We start from the raw sequence: 15,000 nt of genomic DNA on the forward strand, positions 1-15,000 counted from the left end.
TCCAGTGCCCAAGACTCTATCTTCCATCAATAACATGAACAGTGAAATGAACACCGACTGTCCTGCAGCGGATCCTGTGCAAGCTGCGTTTCTCCAGATGTAAGATCAATAGTCCATATAAATAGCTGCATTAACGAAACAACAAGGCCTACTGCTGAGCATTGAAATTAACTGTATTGATAAGATATACTGTATTTTTTCTTTTTCAAGTATTGAGTTTTTTATATAGGGTAAATATACACCATGCATTAATTTTTCCACAACATATATATAATTACTTTATTATCATAAGTATTTGCACATTCTTTTTTGGGAGAGGTTCACCTTTTAGGTGTGTTTTTGTGAATTTATTAACTGTATTGATAAGATATACTGTAGTTTTCTTCTTTCTAAGTGTTCGGTTTTTTGTTGGTAAGGTAGATATATACATTACATTCACTTTTCCACTGTATACAATTACTTTGAATATTATTACACTAGTCAACAAAATGAAACTTTTTTTAATCATCAGAGTTGCAAACTAACTTTTTTGTGTTAATTTTTTATGCTGATTAAGAATCTGAAGTCCGTTTTTCCCTATCAGGTCACATTTAAATGTTACAGATACCTGTTATTTTAAAGTACAGGGAATGTAAAGCATATCTATAAGGTATATTGAATACAAGATATGACACTTCCATGGCATTTTATTGTACAAAATCAAAACTGTTTTGCACAAAACAAAGTTAGAATGTACTCTAAAGGATTACCACTTAAAATTTTTGAGATTTGGAATTTCTTTGGTGTTTTTTCTGAGGGTCATCCCTGTATAACATCCAGCAGTAGTCAGCTAACATTCCTGCATTCCAAAATCCTTGATACCGTTGTTCCATTGATGCAATATCTTGATGGAAGCGTTCCCCTTGCTCATCAGATACTGCCCCAAGGTTTTCTGGAAAAAAGTCCAGGTGTGAATCAAGAAAATGTACTTTCAGTGACATCCGACAGCCCATTGCAGCATAGGAGTCTAGAAGACATTTCACGCCATTTCTAAACTCTGGAGATTTCTTGTTGCCTAGGAAGTTTTCACAGAGCCATTTGAAAGATTCCCAGGCTTTAAGCTCAGTCTCATCCAGTGTTGTGAGGAAGTTGTTGTCCTTCAGGAGTTCCTTTATCTGCGGACCTACAAATACGCCTTCCTTCAGTTTTACCTCAGTGATTTTTGTAAACTTAGCCTTCACGTATTCAAAACTTTCAGAGTTTTTCCTGGCAAGTGTCTTCACGAATTGTTTCATGAGGCCAAGCTTTATGTGAAGAGGGGGAAGGAGAACATTTTCTGGGTTTACAAGTGGCTTACTCTGGACGCTAGAAACCCCCGGTTCATATGATTTTCGCAGGGGCCAGCTATCTAAAATCATAACGATGAACATGAAATTACATAATGTACACAATTGGTTATGAAATGCCAATCAGAACTTGCCTGTATAAGACGATTACATGTAGCGATGATCCTGATCGGCGTTATATGCCTCTCTTATCTCATCAGAAAAATTGTGCCTGATAGAAGGAAACCGATTACATTTTCGAAATCAGCGGACAAAACTACATATTAAACACCACATAAAGTCCCTGATGAAAAATTGCTGTTGACCAGTGAATTATTAGTATTCTTTTTTGGGAGAGGATGACTTTGTTTCTTTCTTTTTCAAGTGTTCAGTTTTTTGTTGATAAGGTAAATATACACATTGCACTCCTTTTTCCACTATATGTAATTGCTTTGTTATTATTAGTATTCTTTTTTGGGAGAGGTTGACTTTGTTTCTTTTCTTTTTCAAGTGTTCAGTTTTTTGTTGATAAGGTAGATATATACATTGCACTCATTTTTCCACTATATGTAATTGCTTTATTATTATTAGTATTCCCACATTCTTTCTTGGCAGAGATTCACCTTGGTGGGTTTTCGTGGATTTATTATTGGCTAATTATAAAATATGGATGTATTATGCACTTGTACTCACAAAAAAGTAAATAAAAAGTAAATAAATTTACCTTGATATATGGATCCAAAGCATTATAAACTGCTGTCAATACAGTGAGCAAAACTCCAGAGATTGTGTTATGTGGCACTGTGAACAACCCAAGTGAATGCAAGCTATCAACACTTGGACCGTAGTGCCATTTCCAGTTGGGCTTTGCACGGAATTCTCATAACACTATCTTTTTTTTTTTTTTTGTGTAATCATATCAAGCAAATCCTCAACCTTCACTGGACTAATATGCAAGACGTTCTGCAGCCAATTCTCTCAGCACATGCTCCCAAATTTCCCTTCTGGCTATCAATTCTGTTGCCTTTTTTTTTTTTTTGTGTGTGTGTGTGTGTGTGTGTGTGTGTGTGTGTGTGTGTGTGTGTGTGTGTGTGTGTGTGTGTGTGTGTGCGTGTGTGTGTGTGTGTGTGTGTGTGCGTGTGTGTGTGTGTGTGTGTGTGTGTGTGTGTGTGTGTGTGTGTGTGTGTGTGTGTGTGTGTGTGCGTGCGTGTGTGTGTGTGTGTGTGTGTGTGTGTGTGTGTGTGTGTGTGTGTGTGTGTGTGTGTGTGTGTGTGTGTGTGTGTGTGTGTGTGTGTGTGTGTGTGTGTGTGTGTGTGTGTGTGTGTGTGTGTGAAGCTCGTCCAACACTTATTGTCCCATATTGCACATACTAAACGGATTAATCGGCTTAAAACCTGACCCCTTACCCTTGATACGTCTGCGCTCTGCACAAAAGGCACGGGACCATAAGAGTAATAGATGGGCGGGTAGTCATTACTAGTCAAGGGTCTTACTAAAACCCGGAACCAACGGAGCTTTTACGGAGCACCCTGAAAGTACCACTAAATGGTGAAATATCTCATTCAAATTTGGCATACATATATTAGAAGTGGTAAAGCATATCCTGTGCCAGTTTTATAGGAAGTCGGTTCTTTGATTACTAGAAAAAAACAAAAAATTAAAATATGCTAACATATACGTAAAGGAAAATGTACTATTACGTGTGTGTGTTCAGAGTATGAATATGTACTTCAAAATACAATGTACGAAATGTACACTATTGACTGTTAATTCCATTGAGGAATTCTATGAGGACTTTGAGTCTGTTTCATCCAAATGGAGTTAGGCAAAGAGTATTTCGATTCTGACTTACAAGATGACATTGCAAACCATACTGGGAAATGGATTTAGAACCGATTAAAATCTACAACCCATGCTCAGGCATAACAATGCTTCTTAGTCAACAAATGCTGTCATAAAGAAACTCTCAAAGTGGGAGGAGATTCATTATATATGTGCAATTCTTCATATTAAGAATGCATTTACAAATAAAACACCTTTAAAAATTAACGGCAAGCAGTATACTGTACATTTCATACATTGTTCCATCCTTAGGTGGATAAATCAGAGAGCTGAAGACCTCACAAAAGTCTATTAGTCTAGATTACAACTGCAGACCTTCCCGGTCTGCTTTCCACCTAAGGACTGCCAACTCCTCTCTGCCAATGGTGGCCATGTGACAAAAATGCTGACAGGGGTATTTGGGGAGTTGGCATGTCATAAATAGTTTACATTTTATTCTGGTGATACAGGTTTTGGATGTTAGTTTATCTTATAACAATTGTCATTATAAGGATGTGTAGTTGTTTCTGGTTATCTAATTATTATGGTTATTAATCTAAGTTATGCGGTATAGCGGGTATGAGTATAAGGTGTTCTTAGGAATCAGAGGTATTTCTCGGTTTTATCACATGAAGGAAGAGCTTAGGGGCGTGTGTGTCGGTATGTTGCGGTGTGGTTTTCCATAGGTGTTATTGCAATATGTGGGGTAATGGTTACATAATACCCCCTCCTGGCAAGAGGTGATTCCTGTCACCTGGAGTGGAGAGCGGCGAGTGGGCTGTTAAAATTACATATATACATATGTATTGTATGACGCAATACCTGTTTTGAATCTTAGTAGGTGTTGGCCGGGGGGGGGGTTAAATTGTCGCCGTTTGTTGGGTGTGGTTGAACAGGTATCATGGCATACTTATTGCTCACCAAGGGGTGTTAGCTAATAGATTGGGGTAACCAACTCCGGTTATTTTTATATATATATATATATATATATATATATGTATATATATATATATATATATATATGTATATATATATACGTATATATATATATTATATATATATACATATATATATATATATATATATTTAAACTTAGAACCCACTGTCGGTGGAAAAAGATAAAAAGTGAGATGATTGTTCCTGTATATTTCGACCACTCTCTGTGGTCCTCTTCAGCAGAATGATTACAAAGGTATAGTACAAGAATTTATACATAGTAAAGAGGTACATGAAGGGGGACATGGGAAGGCACAGGTGAATATGCCCTAGGTAGGGTGATCGTTGTTGGAACCAATAATGTTTGAACATATTTTATTAACTGCTAATGATGTAATACAGTCCGGAATCCAATGACCTTTTGAGATGTTGAAATTCGAGACATCTTTGATGAAAGAAGATTCTATTATTTTTCTCTTGAAGCTACAGGAGTTTATAAATTACCATGCAAGGATTGTGATCAAGTGTACTGGGGTCAAACCGGACGAAACCTCACCACCAGGATCTAAGAACACAAAAACTCGGTTAAATATGCATACGAGAACTCTGCAGTGTTTCTTCACTCATCCAACAAAGACCACTGCATAGACTGGGACAACGCAGATATAATTTTTAAATCAAACTGTAGCTTCAACAGAAAAATAATAGAATCTTCTTTCATCAAAGATGTCTCGAATTTCAACATCTCAAAAGGTCATTGGATTCCGGACTGTATTACATCATTAGCAGTTAATAAAATATGTTCAAACATTATTGGTTCCAACAACGATCACCCTACCTAGGGCATATTCACCTGTGTCTTCCCATGTCCCCCTTCATGTACCTCTTTACTATATATAAATTCTTGTACTATACCTTTGTAATCATTCTGCTGAAGAGGACCACAGAGAGTGGTCGAAATATACAGGAACAATCATCTCACTTTTTATCTTTTTCCACCGACAGTGGGTTCTAAGTTTAAATTTTACCAATGTGTTACGACATTAGTGCAATCTAATATGTATATATATATAATATATATGTATATATATATATATGTATACATATATATATATACGTATATGTATATATATATTTTATCTTATTATTATTATTATTATTATTATTTTTTCAATTCAGTACACACTCGGTTCCATCTATTTTCACTTCTCTCTTTTCTGGTAGATTTTTATGTTGTATCAGTTAGTTCTAATATGATGAAGTTAGATTACTTTCTGTGATTGTATTTTGTCTATTGTCACTGATGAATAAGGGGCTCTTTTCTGTGAGTTGCACTTTGGTATCATCAAGGTGTAAAGGGGTTCTTCCCTGTAAGTTAACACTTGTAAAAATAACATTTTGGTTTATGACTCGTTTTTGAGAGTCGGGTAGTTGGAGTGGTAATAAGGTCAAAGGTATGAGGGGTTCTAACATCTCTTGGTGAGTTATTTTTCATAGGGTTACATATGGAGTATAATTTTATGGTTAAGATATAATACTACTGTATATATGTGGGGTTCAAATCTTCTATCCGGTGCGTTTCAATGCGCAGACATATACTAATCTATAAATGAGGAGGAGCAGGACCTGGAGGGCGAAAGAACTGAGGGATATAGCGATTGATTGGAGCATGGGGTGGAGAATCGCAATGTGTCTATTATGGTTGATTGGGCGGTGTTTCGCAAGGCTACATAATCCTGTGGATTTAAAGGAAATGGAAAGAAGTTTGGAGGTGTTAGGGGTATTGAAAGGGGTGCGATAGGGTCGAGGGCTGAGGTGAGGTTGTAATGAAGAATGGTGTGGTGGTTGGAGTGAAATCTTGTGTCTTCAAAGTATATTTCGCATGAGCCGGGAATTGAGACAGGTCCACAGATTGGTTTCTGCCAAGATTGCTGAAACGAGGGTGGTTCGTGGGAAGAATAGGAAGTATTCTGTATTGATGTGTGCGTGAAGGGTTTTGTTGGGGTTGACTTTTCTGTATGTGCAGCTGTCTAGAGTGCTGGAGTTCAATGTTACTATTTGATTCATGCAGGTTAGTTCTGGGGTGTTGTAGAAATTAAAAAGGTAGGCGGGACAAACATGGATTTAGAAACAGCTGGTTTGCATAGGATTTGATGACTGTTCTGGGTTCTACACCGAGAATGATAGTTGAGTTTTTGTAGGTGTATGGGAATGGGATTATATTCCAACCTATGAATCTCTTTTGTGGGTCGAGGGGAATGTGTGCGTAGATTGCATTTGTGCCTTGCGTTGTTTCAATGAGGGGGTAATATAGGTCTAGTTGTTCGGAGGACTTTTATGCAGTTTTTAGTTTGCCTTTGGGGTGGCCTTGTTGGCGGCTGTGTAGACGAGGTTGAGTATAAGTATATGGTAGTAGTATCTGACCATATCTATGTGGTTACTTAATTCGTTTATTTGTTCTAAGTAGTATATGGACATTTCCAGTTCGTGGATATGGGTAGATTGAGTAAGGAAATATTCGTGAAATTTGGAGAAACGGCCTAATAGAATGTTAATTGAGCCTGCTAAGTGCTGTGAGTTTTGGGAGTTAAGTAGAACAACCTTTCCCATCTTATTTAGTTTGGAGGCCATTTTGTCTATGGTGAGGTGAAAATGGGTAATGTCATATTCAGTGGCAATGCTAAATAAGGATTTGGAGAGGTAGCCCATGAAATTTGTGAGTCCTCTTTTATGTCTGAAGGAGGCATGGTGGCGTTCTGAGCTATGATTTGATATCATGTCACTACGTTCAATTGAGAAGAGTTGGAGGAGTAGTGTGCTTAGTTTGTCGGAGATTAAGTAGAACATGTTATCTCTTAATTTGGAGGAGTTAGTCTTGGGACTGGGGTGTTTGAAAATGGTATGGAAGTGATCTGATATTGTATTCGTAAGTTTACGTATTGACTAGGTCTGAGTGTAGTTTCGCAATGTCGAACTCCATTTTTACTGTGATTGTGTCTCTATTGACCATTAACTGTCCTGCAGGAGCGACTATTGCTCCTTGGATCATCCTAGGTTGGTTATTACCGGAGAAGGCTGCGACGAGGCATACGAGGATGAGAGGTGGGAGTGTCCAGGAAGTTGGGGAGTGTGGTTAGGTATCTTATTTCTGGATATGTTTTTGTTTGAATATTTCTTGTTATGAGTATGATTGGAGTATTATTTCTGCCAGGAGAACACGATCCTGAAGGATGTGAAGAGAGATTATATAGTTGGGGAAAGGTTTGATGTATAGGGATCGTGATCACTTCCCACTCAGGGGCGGAAGACTTGGAGGGTTTTTCTGTTTGTTCTCTCTACTAGTCCGTTTCCTTATGGGTGATACGCTGTGGCGTATAACCTGTTGATGTGGTATAATTTGGCTATGTTTTGGAGGACTTCATTCTTGAACTCGGATCCGTTATCCAAAAGGATTTGAGGAGGAATGTTGTACTTACAGAAGACGTGGTCGACTAAGGCTTGGGCTACTATTTCCCCCGATTTGCCTAGTAGGGGCACTAGTATTGTATACTTTGAAAAGTAACCCACTGCGGCAAGGACGTATTGGGAACTTTGGCAGTTTGGGGGTAGTTTTAAAAGATCAATGCCCATAGTATCCCATTGTTCTGAGGGGATGGGTACTTGACTGATTTGGAGTGGTTTCGGTCTGGTTCACGAAGTGGCTTACAAGTAGTGCAGTGTTCAATGTGATGGTTGATGTCGGTGGTCATCTTGGGTCAGTAGTACGCCCGTCTGGTGTTTGTAAAGCTTTTTTCTTTGCCTGGGTGGCCTGTAATGGAGCTATTGTGTACCATCAGGAGGATTTTTGGAATCAGTGAGTTTGGGATTACTGTTTGGGTTGGGGTAGTAGTGCCTCTTTTAAGAATTACATCCTTTAGTTGTAATTCTCGGATGGGTACGAGGGTGGGGGGGGGGGGGGTTGTAGAGTGGCTCCCGTTTCTAGGTGGAGGATTACCTGTGACCAATTTGTGTCTTTTCTTTGTTGTTCTCGGAGTTCCTGGTGGAAATGCAATGGGTGGTAGGGACTGTTGCGATTAGGGAGTTTCGGCTAAATGCGTCTGCTACGACGTTTGCCTTAACTTTTATGTAGTTAATTTTTGGGTTGAATTCTAAAATGGTTATATGCCATCTTGCTATCTTACCTTGTAAGCCACTCATGCCAACAAAAGATTGGAGTTGATCCTCGTCCTTTGGGGTGGGGAAATCGGCAATGGCTCTGATTTTGTCTGATTTTGTGTGGATTCCGTCTTTGTTTACTACATGGCTAAGAAAGGTAATTTTCTTTTTTAGGAATGAACACTTTTTAAGTTGGATTGTACGTCCAGCTTTTTTGAAGGTTTGTATGACGTACCCAAGGGTGTCAAGGTAGTCTTCTACAGTAGGGGAGAATATTTTTAGATCGTCTAGATAGAAGAAAAGGGATTTGCCTAGTTTATTTTCGAAAAGGCTATTCATGAGTCTTTGCAGTGTACTAGGGGCATTCTTAAGTCCAAAGGACATTCGATTAAATTCAAAATGGCCTTTGTTAGTACTGAAGGCTGTGACTTCTTTCGACTCTTTCCCTAGCTCAATTTGCCAGAAGTCAGATTTGAGGTCTAGGGTTGAGAAAACCTTGTTTCCTTGACCCAGTGATTGGAGAACATCTGCCATGACAGGCATTGGCATGCGGTCTGGGGTGGTATTAGTGTTTCCTGAATGGGGTTTACATATAAATTGGCTGAACCTATTTGAGTGTGTTTGTTTAGCTTAACTGGGGTATGTGAGATGTTTTCTAGTAAGATCATTGCCTCTTTCTTCTGTCTAACTGTATCCCATACAGCAGGCATATGGAGATTCTTTCTCCTACAGGTATCAGGAGACACAATTATATCTTGGCCTGGAAGTGCACCAGGTATGATTGTTGAGATAATCATACTCTCCCCTGGGGGGATTGTAACTTTGCCTTTGGTGAGAATTTGTGTGTTGAGAAAGGGGGGAGTGGGTGGTGTGGTGTTGTCTGACTTGGCATGTGTGCGTGGGTGGGGAAAGGTGTCGTAATGTTGGTGGTATTGCCTGATGTCGAGTCAGGGATTTGCGGAGGCATCCTGTGTTCTGGTGAAGTCAGCAGATGCTGAGTTGAGCAAGCTTGGTTGCAGGCAGGATGTTGTGACACTCCGGTAGGGTGATGTGGGGGATAGTGGTGGATACTGAGGGTGTTCACCCGGGTGCCTAGAAGCGTCGGGATAGGTGATGGGGGATTTCTATGTCACCTAACTTGAGCATAGCGGGGTTTGTATCTATAGTGATTTTGTGACTGGCCAAGAATTCCAACCCTAAAATGACATCACATTCAAGGGTCCAGTTTTCGATTGCGTAGAAGGTAGTGGGTAGGAATGGGTTATTAACAATTGTTATAGGGGCGGGGGGAATGTAGTTAAAGTGAAGTTTAGGTGTGTACCACTTATCATGGTTCCCGAAAGCTGTTGTCTGTCGATAGGGCAGGAGTTGCCTAATTGTGCACATATGGATTGTGAAAGTATATTTATCTTTGTGCCTGTGTCTATTAGAAATGTACATGGGACGTTCCCTATTATGCCCATGAAACATAGGACTTCTGGTTCATCTATGGATTAATTTTTTTGTGGGGGGGGGGGGCGCTTGTATGAATTCCCACAACTGTCTGTTGTGTGTGTGTGTGTGTGATATGTGTGTGTGTGTGTGTGTGTGTGTGTGTGTGTGTGTGTGTGTGTGTGTGTGTGTGTGTGTGTGTGTGTGTGTGTGTGTGTGTGTGTGTGTGTGTGTGTGTGTGTGTGTGTGTGTGTGTGTGTGTGTGTGTGTGTGTGTGTGTGTGTGTGTGTGTGTGTGAGGGGGGTTGCTTGGTTGGTGATTCCTGTTGAAGGTTGTTGGACGTTCGACAAAGAAACTGAAAAAAGTATTGCTAAAAAGAGACAGGCTTATAAGAAATATAAGTGCTCGGGTGCATCTAATGACTATGAAAGTTATGTATCAATACAGAGAGATTTAAAAAAGACAATAAGAAAAAGAAAACGACAATACGAAATTAACATCGCTGATAAATCCAAAGAGAATCCCAAAGAATTCTATAGTTACATTAGAGATAAAAATGTTGTTAGGAATCACATTGGTCCACTATTATCTGCTGACGGTCAACTTGAATATTCAAATGAAGGAATGTGTAATATCTTAAACAATTATTTTAGCTCGGTATTCGTAAACGAAACACTTCAAAGTGAATTCCAAACTGAAACATGTGAAAAGTCTAGGGTAAACTTATTCACTACTGTAAATATGACAAAAGAAAATTTTTAAAGACTTACAGAAAAACTCAAGTTAATTAAACACCAGGGCCTGACAGTCAGCATCTAAGAAACTTAAAGAAAATGAAAAATGAGATTGTTGTTCCATTAGAATTTATTTTCAAGAAATCCATCATATCCGGAGATGTCCCAAGAGAATGGAAGCTAGCCAACGTTACTTCCATATTCAAAAAAAGGTTACAAAAAGAAGCCAAATAACTATAGGCCTATAAGTTTGACTTCAATCGTAGGAAAAACAATGGAAACTATCATCAGAGATGCTATCGAACATCATTTAGAAAGTAACCGTTTGATAAATGATAGCCAGCATGGTTTCAGACGGAAACGTTCTTGCGTGACTAACTTACTCGAATTCTACAACACAGTTATCTCGAATTATGACAAAAGAAACAATACAGATTTAATATATCTAGACTTTGCAAAAGCTTTTGATACCGTCCCACACGAAAGACTACTTACTAAATTAGCTTTACACGGAATAAGTGGTAGCCTATTAGGTTGGACTAGTAATTGGTTGAATGGTCGAAAACAGTTGTTTTAAATGGAAAAACTTCTAGATGGAAAAATGTTACAAGTGGAGTTCCTCAGGGTTCCGTTCTTGGGCCACTTCTATTCATAGTATATATAAATGATATAGACCATGGACTACTGTTTCCAAATTTGCTGATGATACAAAACTGTGCGGAGTGGCAAATGATCACTCAAACCAATTAGATATTCAAGAAAATTTAGATAAATTACAGCAATGGTCTGAAAAGTGGCTAATGAAATTTAACACAAGTAAATGCAAGGTAATGCACATAGGTAAAAATAACAGTAAGTACGATTACAAGTTATTTGGAAATTCGTTAACAAAAGTGGATAATGAAAAAGATCTCGGCGTAATTATCAGTAACGATCTCAAATCATCCAAGCAGTGTATTTCAGCCTCTGAGAAAGCAAATAAGATTCTAAGACTGATTGCGCGATCTTTTGATTTCAAAAGTCCATCACTCATTAACAAGCTATATAAATCGTTAGTTCGTCCACATTTGGAATATGCTGTTTTCGTATGGTCACCGAATCTCATTAAAGACATTGACAGACTGGAAAAAGTACAACGGCGAGCCACAAAACTGATTCCAAATATCAAAAATAAATCATACGAAAATCGACTAAAACACATGAATCTCTTTTACCTAACAAAGCGTAGACTCAGAGGTGACTTGATACAGGTCTTTAAGATTGTAAAGGGAATTGACATCAAAAGTGACAAAATTTTCACATTGAATGAGAATCAAACAAGAAACAATGGTCTCAAACTGTCCGGAAATAGATTCAATTTGGAAGTAGGTAGAAATAACTTTGCCAACCGTGTATTTAATGAATGGAATAAACTTCCTGCACAGGTAGTGCAATGTAGTTCAGTTCGAAGCTTTAAAAATCATTTAGATAAACACCTAAGCAAGATGCTGTAATGATTATAATTTATTTTATATTATTTGTTTTTGTTTTGTTATCATTTGTCTGTCTGATTTTCATTTATTATTAGTTATATGTCAATTTATTATTATTTACTATTTACCTGTTTGTTTATTATTTAACTATACCTATGCATTTATTTATGTATTTTATTTGTTATTTACATTATTATAGTTTTTATTTATTATTTTATTATTAATATGATTTTTTTCGCATCCGACCTAGATATGGACCAAAAGGTCTCCTGTCGGCATGCTCCGCCTTTGTAATCCTTTGTAATCCTTTTGGGCTCGGCACTCGTTGTCGGAGTGGGAGTATTTATTATGAACCAAGCATTTTTTGTTCTGGTTGCTATGGGTAGGTTTGGGTATAGATTGGCGGTTCTGTTGGTGGCAGTCTCTATCTGAATTGTTATGGGAGTTATGTAGAGAACAGTAAGTATGACTTTGGTTATTTGGTGATCTTTGGGGTCTTGTCTGGCTATTACCCATGCTAGCTGAGTGGTTGTAAGGTCGTTGGGTTTTGCATTCAGCGTCGGAATGGGATGCTGTGTTATGAAGGGAACACATAGTACTTTGTCTAGAGCGTCGTCTGCAGTCCCATGTGTTGTGGGAATTTGATTTGTGGATATCGCACCAATTGATGCTGAGGTTGTTATTTATAGATATTCTTGGGTTGCGGGGCTAGGGTGGCTTGTAGTGTTGTTTATAGAGGATATAGTGTTTAATCTGGCTGATTGAGCATTGCTGAATCTATCATTTCCACATTTGTCTGTTATGTCAAGGATGTATATGGATGGTGAGGTGTCATTTATGCCAATGTCAATTTGCTGGGCTTCTCTTTCACACTTGATGGGGAGGGCCATGAAAAACATGGTAAGCTCAAAAAGATTTGCTACGTCTTCTCCCTTGACATAGTTTTCACCGTGGTTATTCTATGAGGCCCATTGGGAGGGACCATTGAGTGAATCTTTGATTGTTTTTGAGACTTCGGCTACCTGTGCCACGATGGAGTGGAAGGAGGAGGAGAGGCGGGCTGTACATGAACTCCAGGAATTTGAATAGGAAATTGAAATTATTCTGAAGTCTGTCACTGAATAGTTTTTTGAGCTCTGAACAATATTCTGTGTATGAAAGACCAGATTCTAGTTTTGATTCTAGGAGACGAGCGAGTTGTTTGTAGTCATCCTTTGGCTGAAAATGGTTATTGATTATAGTCATTTTGTGTTTGTCCTGGGTTATATCATTGTTAGCAAAGTGGACTTCGCATGCTGTTATGTATTCTGTGATGGTGATGCCGCTTGCTTCCGAAAAAGTGGGAATATCAGGATTTGTGGTTGAGAGGGTATAGTGGTTGTGGGTTTAGGTAGGGGGGTTTTTGGGGGGTTTGGCCTTGGAGGACGAGTGGGTGACTGTGGGATACTAGGTTGGCCAGTGGTCTAGATTGCGGTTGGGTTTATATGGCTTTGATTTGTAGATGGAGTGGTATTGGTAGTTTGGGGGGTGTCGGCGGGTGGGGGGGGTTACGTCTTGTGCTACATCTGTGTTACTGATGTTCATAAAGCTATGGTCAACTGATTCGACTAGGTTCCTAGGCGCAGAACGTGATCGTGTATTTCATGGCATTGCAAAAATTGGTCAATGTAAGTCACTGATAAAAAAAATGATGTATAAATTATAAATTATTTAGATAATTATGCACAAAGAAGATGAAAAAAAATATTTATATCAATTGTTCACCATTCCGAAGGTGGTTTCTATAGGGCAAGAGGTAGATTGTTGATGGCTGCTGTTGGTGAGGTTCTACCTAAAATGTATGTTTTTATAATTAGGAGTTTGATGAAGATATATTCAAACGTATTCACTTTCATAAAAAATGAAATCAGAGGTGAAGTATTCTAACTTAGAATTTTACTTATGTGCTACTACAGCACATTATTCTAATGAGAATATGTATATGTATATATGTATATATGTATATATATATATATATGTATATATATATATATATATATATATATGGGTGCACGACTTTTCGTCGCCGTCTTTTCGTCGCCGACTTTTGGTTAATGTCATACTTGTACTTATATTCCTACTCCCAATGCAATAATATGAGTGTGGCAAATAGCTATACATCTCAGTGCCGTATAAACCATTCATTCTTGCCTTAACCAGTCCGACTTGCAAATACCTGAGCCCTAACTTACGTAGATGAAATACAATTTTATTTAAATTACAATAAATAATTTAATACATCATTATCTAAATATATATTTGACACGTCAGTATATATGATAATTCATTATTGGCATATCATACAGTAATAATTTGACACGAAATCATAATTATGAAGCTATTCATTAAAGTGTAAGGGTAAAATCATTTATTATAAAATTAGTAAGTTATTAGTAAATAGTCCATATGTATTGAAATGTAAAGTTCTTTAGTAAGGCTGGACAGACGCTACTACCAATAATCACATCAAGATCAATCAGAAGAAGTATATTGAATTTGGCATTAAATCATATATTTCCAATTTTATATTTCAATTATTTTATATTTCAAATATTGTCAATCTTTGCATACAGTTTATGCTTGGGGCGACGAAAAGACCGGCGACGAAAAGTCGCGGGGACGAAATGTCGCGGCGACGAAACGTCCGGCGACGAAAAGTCGCGGCGACGAAATGTCCGGCGACGAAACGTCGGCGACGAAAAGTCCGGCGACGAAAAGACGGCGACGAAAAGTCATGGACCCATATATATATATATATATATATATATATATATATATATATATGATTATGTATAAAAGGGACAATGAATGACATTTATATAAATATGAGTTTGACTGTGGGAACCAGTTACTTGTGCTGCAGACCATAGGAGTCGTAGAAGTAGAACGTCGTGAAGATGGTCGCTGTACCGTTGTGTGAATTTGGTAGGTGGTCTCGGGATGCTGTGGAGGGCCAATTGGCTACCTAGTCACGTAGGGGCTATCAGTTAGGCAGGTGACCCTAAGTTAGTGCGAATCTACTGTCCAGTTTCTTTTCTGGGAGGAGTGGGGGGAGGGTTAGGTACACAGCGGGTGTTGTTGTCTGGTAACAAAAAGTAATTGTCTTGG

At 38.3% G+C, this 15,000-nt stretch overlaps 1 protein-coding gene across 1 annotated transcript in view; it reads left to right on the top strand.

Annotated features, from left to right (window-relative positions):
* LOC143022214 (uncharacterized) overlaps positions 1–2,027 on the top strand; it is a 47,034-nt gene extending 45,007 nt beyond the window's left edge. The window contains exon 7 of the mRNA XM_076180324.1: positions 1–2,027. This exon is cut by the window's left edge and continues 573 nt beyond it. The gene's annotated coding sequence lies outside the window, so the exon portion shown is untranslated.
* Positions 2,028–15,000: the final 12,973 nt, after the last annotated feature.

The sequence above is a fragment of the Oratosquilla oratoria genome, chromosome 44 (assembly GCF_046742065.1).
Source record: "Oratosquilla oratoria isolate Oo_2021 chromosome 44, ASM4674206v1, whole genome shotgun sequence".
NCBI lineage: Eukaryota > Metazoa > Arthropoda > Malacostraca > Stomatopoda > Squillidae > Oratosquilla > Oratosquilla oratoria.